This window comes from Coregonus clupeaformis, unplaced genomic scaffold (genome assembly GCF_020615455.1).
Source record: "Coregonus clupeaformis isolate EN_2021a unplaced genomic scaffold, ASM2061545v1 scaf1330, whole genome shotgun sequence".
NCBI classification, from domain to species: Eukaryota; Metazoa; Chordata; class Actinopteri; order Salmoniformes; family Salmonidae; genus Coregonus; species Coregonus clupeaformis.
This window is the reverse complement of record NW_025534784.1, coordinates 93,594-101,543: the sequence shown is the minus strand read 5'-3', so window position 1 is coordinate 101,543 and position 7,950 is coordinate 93,594. Positions and strand designations below refer to the sequence as shown.

Below are 7,950 nucleotides of genomic sequence, written 5' to 3'. Positions count from 1 at the left end.
GCTTTATGAAAGAGACAACCCAACGCAGCCAAAGTAATACATAAAACACACATAATACTCCTGTACAAGAAAAAGATTGAAAGTAAAAAATGACACAAACAAATAAAACCAAAATAGGGACTAGAATGCAGAAACAAACAGTCACCAAGAGAATATATAATCATTCCAATACATATATGTATACCCTTGTAATGATGTCATGTCATAGTATTGTGGAGGACAGAGGTAGAGTTACGAGATAAGTGGTTTGGGGTCATGAAGTCTACATTCCTTATGTCAAGGTAGATTAGTGATGTTTAGGATAGCATGAGTGATGAGCAGGATAGTGACTTGGGGGTAAAGAGTAATGAACATCAAAGACAGGGAGTCCCATGGAGACTTACCAGATGGATGCCAGGAAGAGGGTAATGGAAGGTATATAAGGTAGAGTGTTTCCTTTGTTCAAGTTAGTTCAACTGGACGAAGGGCAAAGCCATGTCCGTTTGTTAGATGAACCCACGAGCTCATGATCCAATAAATACTTGGTATAAAATCTCCACAGAATGTCTAAGCTAAATTCTGCATCTTGAATTCAACATCATAATAACCCTCATCTGTCCTCTCTGTTTCCCCCTTCCATCTCTTGTCAGACGCCTCCCCGGGCCTCCCTGGGGGCCCATGACAGTCTCCTGGAACTCCAGGCTGAGAAAGGCCATGGAGAAACGCCCATCGCCGAGGCTCTCCCCCTGGGTAGGCTGCTGCTCTGCAGGCCCCCTCCGCTGACCGTTGGCCCACAGTCTTCTGAGCCAGCTGTTCCTAGCTGTCTGGAGATCACGTTGCAGCACCCCCTTCTGGTGCTCTAGCTCCTACACAGGGGACAACACAACACATCATATATCACTATGGAGTGTGTACTGTGCACATAAAAGTGTGTACTGTGCATTAAGGAGTATGTACTATGAAGTACAGTGGGGAGAACAAGTATTTGATACACTGCCGATTTTGCAGGTTCTCCTACTTACAAAGCATGTAGAGGTCTGTAATTTTTATCATAGGTACACTTCAACTGTGAGAGATGGAATCAAAAATCCAGAAAATCACATTGTATGATTTTTAAGTAATTCATTTGCATTTTATTGCATGAAGTATTTGATACATCAGAAAAGCATAACTTAATATTTGGTACAGAAACCTTTGTTTGCAATTACAGAGATCATACGTTTCCTGTAGGTCTTGACCAGGTTTGCACACACTGCAGCAGGGATTTTGGCCCACTCCTCCATACATACCTTCTCCAGATCCTTCAGGTTTCGGGGCTGTCGCTGGGCAATACAGACCTTCAGCTCCCTCCAAAGATTTTCTATTGGGTTCAGGTCTGGAGACTGGCTAGGCCACTCCAGGACCTTGAGATGCTTCTTACTCCTTTGTTGCCCTGACTGTGTGTTTCGGGTCGTTGTCATGCTGGAAGACCCAGCCACGACCCATCTTCAATGCTGCTTACTGAGGGAAGAAGGTTGTTGGCCAAGATCTCGCGATACATGGCCCCTATCCATCCTCCCCTCAATACGGTGCAGTCGCCCTGTCCCCTTTGCAGAAAAGCATCCCCAAAGAATGATGTTTCCACCTCCATGCTTCACGGTTGGGATGGTGTTCTTGGGGTTGTACTCATCCTTCTTCTTCCTCCAAACACAGCGAGTGGAGTTTAGGACCAAAAAGCTATATTTTTGTCTCATCAGACCACATGACCTTCTCCCCATTCCTCCTCTGGATCATCCAGATGGTCATTGGCAAACTTCAGACGGGCCTGGACATGCGCTGGCTTGAGCAGGGGGGACCTTGCGTGCGCTGCAGGATTTTAACCCACGACGGCGTAGTGTGTTACTAATGGTTTTCTTTGAGACTGTGGTCCCAGCTCTCTTCAGGTCATTGACCAGGTCCTGCCGTGTAGCTCTGGGCTGATCCCTCACCTTCCTCATGATCATGGTGATGCCCCACGAGGTGAGATTTGCATGGAGCCCCAGACCGAGGTTGATTAACCGTCATCTTGAACTTCTTCCATTTTCTAATTATTGCGCCAACAGTTGTTACCTTCTCACCAAGCTGCTTGCCTATTGTCCTGTAGCCCATCCCAGCCTTGTGCAGGTCAACAATTTTATCTCTGATGTCCTTACACAGCTCTCTGGTCTTGGCCATTGTGGAGAGGTTGGAGTCTGTTTGATTGAGTGTGTGGACAGGTGTCTTTTATACAGGTAACAAGTTCAAACAGGTGCAGTTAATACAGGTAATGAGTGGAGAACAGGAGGGCTTCTTAAAGAAAAACTAACAGGTCTGTGAGTGCCGGAATTCTTGCTGGTTGGTAGGTGATCAAATACTTACGTATGCAATAAAATGCAATTGAATTACTTAAAAATCATACAATGTGATTTTCTGGATTTTTTTTCTAGATTCCGCCCTCACAGTTGAAGTGTACCTATGATAACAATTACAGACCTCTACATGCTTTGTAAGTAGGAAAACCTGCAAAATCGGCAGTGTATCAAATACTTGTTCTCCCCACTGTATGTACTGTGAACATGTGCAATATGAAGTGTGTAGTGTACCCTCTGAAGTGTGTAGTGTGCACTCTGAAGTGTGTAGTGTACACTCTGAAGTGTGTAGTGTGCACTATGAAGTGTGTAATGTACACTCTGAAGTGTGTAGTGTGCACTATGAAGTGTGTTGTGTGCACTTTGAAGTGTGTAATGTACACTCTGAAGTGTGTAGTGTACACTATGAAGTGTGTAGTGTACACTATGAAGTGTGTAGTGTACACTCTGAAGTGTGTAGTGTACGCTATAAACTGACCTGGATCTTGCACTTGGCCTCCACCATCTGTAGTTTAGTCTGGGCCAGCTCCTTCTCCAGCTCTGTGACCTGGCCACTCAGACACACCTTCTCCTGGTCTTGTTCCCTGCTACCAGTAGTCTGCTGGTCTTGTTCTGTTTCCTGGTCTCTCTGCTGGTCTGGTTCTCTGGTGCTGATACTTCTCTGGTCCGGGGCTGTGGAACCGGAGCCTTCCATGATAGGAGAATCTAGAGCCTGTCGGCAGCGAGAACACGCCAGCACAGCATTCTGAGAGAGGAAGGAGAGGGGTGGGAGGGGTGTGACAAGAGAGAGTTCAAAAGTGTTTTATTATGAACATGCAGAGTGAGGGGTGATATCCATTCGGAACAAATTACATCATTAAACTGTGTGATTGTCAAACTGTGACATCATCAGATGGTGCCATACAGTATTCATCCTCACCCTGAGTTTGTCCAGGTCCTCTTGATGTGCTGCCTGCTGTCTCTCCACCTGACTGGTCAGCTGGGAACAGATCTGACAGACAGAGGGAACAACATAGTATTAGGATTGTGTGTGTTTGTGTGTGTGTGTGTGTGTGTGTGTGCGTGCGTGTTGTACCTGTTTGTAGTCTGAGATGATGCCTGAGCTCCTCTTCACCTCTGGATCGGCTTTGTCCAGCTCTTTCCTTAACACCTCCTTCAACTGTGAAACGGTAAATAGATTAAATTAAATTAAATATTTCATTATTACCCATAAATAGAATACAATATTACATTATTACCATAAATAGAATACAATATTACATTATTACCCATAAATAGAATACAATATTACATTATTACCATAAATAGAATACAATATTACATTATTACCATAAATAGAATACAATATTACATTATTACCATAAATAGAATACAATATTACATATTTATGGCATTTTTATAGAAGTATGTAAAACATACAGGGAGGATGGATAGAATAGAAGAGATTACCTGAGCAGCCTCCTCCTCCTTCCCTCTTCTCTACCTCCGTCCTTCAATCTCTTTCTGGTCTTCAGCAGCTCTTTGGTCAGCCCATCCACTCTGTCCTCCGCCTGTGGGTACACCAACACACTCAGATGTCTGTCTGTCTGTCTTTGTCTGTCTGTCTGTCTGTCTGTCTGTCTGTTGTCTGTCTGTCTGTCTGTCTGTCTGTCTGTCTGTCTGTTGTCTGTTTTTTTTTTTTGTCTGTCTGTCTACACAAGTGCCTATGGAGATAGGGGCCAGGGGAGTATCTAGGAGGTAGGCGCTAGATTAGATTACATTCTTAGAAAAAAGGTGCTATCTAGAACATTAAACAGGAGAAGCCTTTGAATAACTATTTTTGGTCCAGGTAGAACCCTTTGCGCTCCATGTAAAACCCTTTTTCACCTGGAACCAAAAAGGGCTCTCCTGTGGGGACAGCCGAAGAACGCTTTTTGGAACTCTTTTTTCTAAGAGTGTAGAAAATGTTATTGTCCATAGGGAAAGTGCAAATGAGGTAGGAGGCTAGGGGGAAGTGCCTACAGTTAGAGGGCTGGGGGAGTGCCGAGGAGGTAGGGGGGCTAGGGGGAGTGACTAGGACGTATGGGGCTAGGGGGAGTGACTAGGAAGTAGGGGGCTAAGGGTTAACGTGGGGCTGATGTGGGTAGTTGAGTGGGTGTACCTGGTCCAGTTCGGTCCTCAGGGAGATCTTGCTGGTGATCAGTCTGTGGGCCAGAACATCATTCTCCTGCTCCAGACGGACACCGGCCAGCTGCAGCTGACAAGTTCTCCCTCTGCAGGAACACACAGAACAGAGAACACAAAGTTAGGTTCTACCTCCAGAGAACGCACAGAACATGGAACACAGTTAGGTTCTCCCTATAGATTGCCTAGAATGTGGAACAAACAGTCCGGTGGATTTGAGGGTAAAGAGAGAGAGGTGCTGGTTTTGGGTGTAAGGGGGGGGGGTGGCATGTGCTACCTGTTTAGGTGGGGAGGGGAGTAGTGATAGTGGGTGGGGTTCTGCTGTACCTGGTATCTGTGGTATTGTTGGGTGGTGGGGTAGAGGTGGGAGGGAGGGGTTAGGTTTAAACGTATAGTGCTAACGGTTTGGTCCTACCTGGTATCTGTCTATGGTCATTCTGTTGTTGCGCTGGTTCTCTTCTCAGCTTGGCCTTCTTACTGGGAACCTGTAGAACAGCAACAGTCAAGTTTGAGTGAGAGAAAGGTCCACAGGCTCATCATACATAAACAGCAACCAAGTTTGATTGAGAGAAAGTTATATCACACAAACAGAGATGGAGTGATATGAAGTCTGAGTGACAGGAATCTAACTGATCCAGACAGAGAGAGAGAGAGAGAGAGAGAGAGAGAGAGAGAGAGAGAGAGAGAGAGAGAGAGAGAGAGAGAGAGAGAGAGAGAGAGAAAACAAATATACACTACCAGTCAAAAGTTTGGACACACCTACTCATTCAAGGATTTTTCTTTATTTTTTACTATTTTTTACATTGTAGAATAATAGTGAAGACATCAAAACTATGAAATAACACATATGGAATTGCTTTTTGGGAACCCAAAAAGTGTTAAACAAATCAAAATATATTTAGTAGCCACCCTTTGCCTTGATGACAGCTTTGCACACTCTTGGCATTCTCTCAACCAGCTTCATGAGGTAGTCACCTGGAATGCATTTCAATTAACAGGTGTGCCTTTTAAAAGTTAATTTGTGGAATTTCTTTACTTCTTAATGCGTTTGAGCCAATCAGTTGTGTTGTGACAAGGTGGGGGGAAGATAGCCCTATTTGGTAAAAGACCTAGTCCATATTATGGCAAGAACAGCTCAAATAAGCAAAGAGAAATGACAGTCCATCATTACTTTAAGACATGAAGGTCAGTCAATATGGAAACTTTCAAGAACTTTGAAAGATTCTTCAAGTGCAGTCGCAAAACCATCAAGCACTATGATGAAACTGGCTCTCATGAGGACCGCCACAGGAATGGAAGACCCAGAATTACCTCTGCTGCAGAGGATAAGTTCATTAGAGTTACCAGCCTCAGAAATTGCAGCCCAAATAAATGCTTCACAGAGTTCAAGTAACAGACACATCTCAACATCAACTGTTCAGAGGGGGACTGTGTGAATCAGGCCTTCATGGTCAAATTGCTGCAAAGAAACCACTACTAAAGGACACCAATAAAAGAAGAGACCTGCATGGGACAAGAAAAACGAGCAATGGACATTAGACCGGTGGAAATGTGTCCTTTGATCTGTAGTCCAAATTTGAGATTTTTGGTTCCAACCGGCCGTGTCTTTGTGAGACGCTTTGGGGTGAACGGATGATCTCTGCATGTGTATTTCCCACTGTAAATCATGGAGGAGGAGGTGTTATGGTGTGGGGGTGCTTTGCTGGCGACACTGTCTTTGATTTATTTAGAATTACGGCACACTTAACCAGCATGGGCTACCACAGCATTTCAGCGATACGCCATCCCATCTGGTTTGGGGTTAGTAGGACAATCATTTGTTTTTCAACAGGGACACACCCAACACACCTCCAGGCTGTGTAAGGGCTATTTTACCAAGAAGGAGAGTGATGGAGTGCTGCATCAGATGACCTGGCCTCCACAATCCCCCGACCTCAACCCAATTGAGATGGTTTGGGATGAGTCGGACCGCAGAGTGAAGGGAAATGCAGACAACAAAGTGCTCAGCATATGTGGGAACTCCTCAAGACTGTTGGAAAAGCATTCCAGGTGAAGCTGGTTGAGAGAATGCCAAGAGTGTGAAAAGCTATCATCAAGGCAAAGGGTGGCTATTTAAAGAATCTCAATTATAAAGTATATTTTGATTTGTTTAACCTTTTTGTTTACTACATGATTCCATATGTGTTATTTCATAGTTTTGATGTCTTCACTATTATTCTACAATGTAAAAATAAAGAAAAACCCTTGAATGAGTAGGTGTGTCCAAACTTTTGACTGGTAGTGTAATTACTTGACACATTGGAAATCATTTACAAAAAACAGAGCAAACTAGAATTATATTTGGCCCATAAACAGAGAGTACAGAGTGGCAGAATACCTGACCCAAAATTAAGGAAATCTTTGACTGTGTACAGACCAGTGAGCATTGCCTTGCTATTGAGAGAAGAGAAGACACTTCCCAAGCTCCTTCCAAATATATGACCAAATTAGAGACACGTATTTCCTCAGATTACACAGACACACAAAGAATTCGGAAAACAAATCCAATTTTGATAAACTCCGATATCTATTTGGTGAAAAAACACAGTGTGCAATCACAGAGCAAGATTTGCAGACTGTTCGGAAAAGGGCAACCAGTGAAGAACAAAGTCCATCGTAAATACAACCCATATTTATGTTGATTTATTTTCCTTTTGTATTTAACTATTTGCACTTTGTTCCAACACTGTATATAGACATAATATGACATTTAAAATGTCTCTGTATTTTGGAACTTGTGTGAGTGTAATTTTATTTTTATTGTTTATTTCACTTTTGTTCATCCGTTTAGACTTGCTTTGGCAATGTAAACATATGTTTCCCATGCCAAGAAAGGCCCTTGAATTGAATTAAGAGAGAGAGAGAGAGGGCGAGAAGAAGAGCGGAGAGAGAACGATGGAAGAAAATCATTTTCATATGTAACAGTCAAGCACCAAAAAAGATAACAACAGGTTCTATCTTACACCTGGTGCAAATGCTTAGTAACCCTGGTCCTTGCTGTGAATGTCATCCTTTAGAGCAGGGGGAGATGGCACAAGAGTTTAGTCTGCATGGCCAATAGAGGGCTGTCCTATAGATACTGCAGTAGAGGATTGTTGTTCTTATTGTTGTTGTTGTTGTGATGACCACATGCCCTACCACACAGCAGCAATTGTGTTATGGTTGTATAATGGTGTGGTCTTACCGTGTGTTTTGGGTAGGTGTTGGTTGTGGTCTTACCATGTGTTTGGCTATGGTTGTGTTATGGTTGTGGGTCTTACCATGTGGTTGGGCGAATATGGTGTGGTATGGTTGTGGTCTTACCGTGTGTTTGGCTAGGTTGGTGTTATGGTGTAGATAGTGTTGTGGTCTTACCGTGTGGTTGGGCATAGACTCGGCCATCAGGCAGGCGAAGTATCTCCTC

At 43.7% G+C, this 7,950-nt stretch overlaps 1 pseudogene; it reads right to left on the bottom strand.

The window, feature by feature from the left end:
• Positions 1-551: 551 nt before the first annotated feature.
• LOC123486839 lies at positions 552-7,928 on the bottom strand (annotated as a pseudogene).
• Positions 7,929-7,950: the final 22 nt, after the last annotated feature.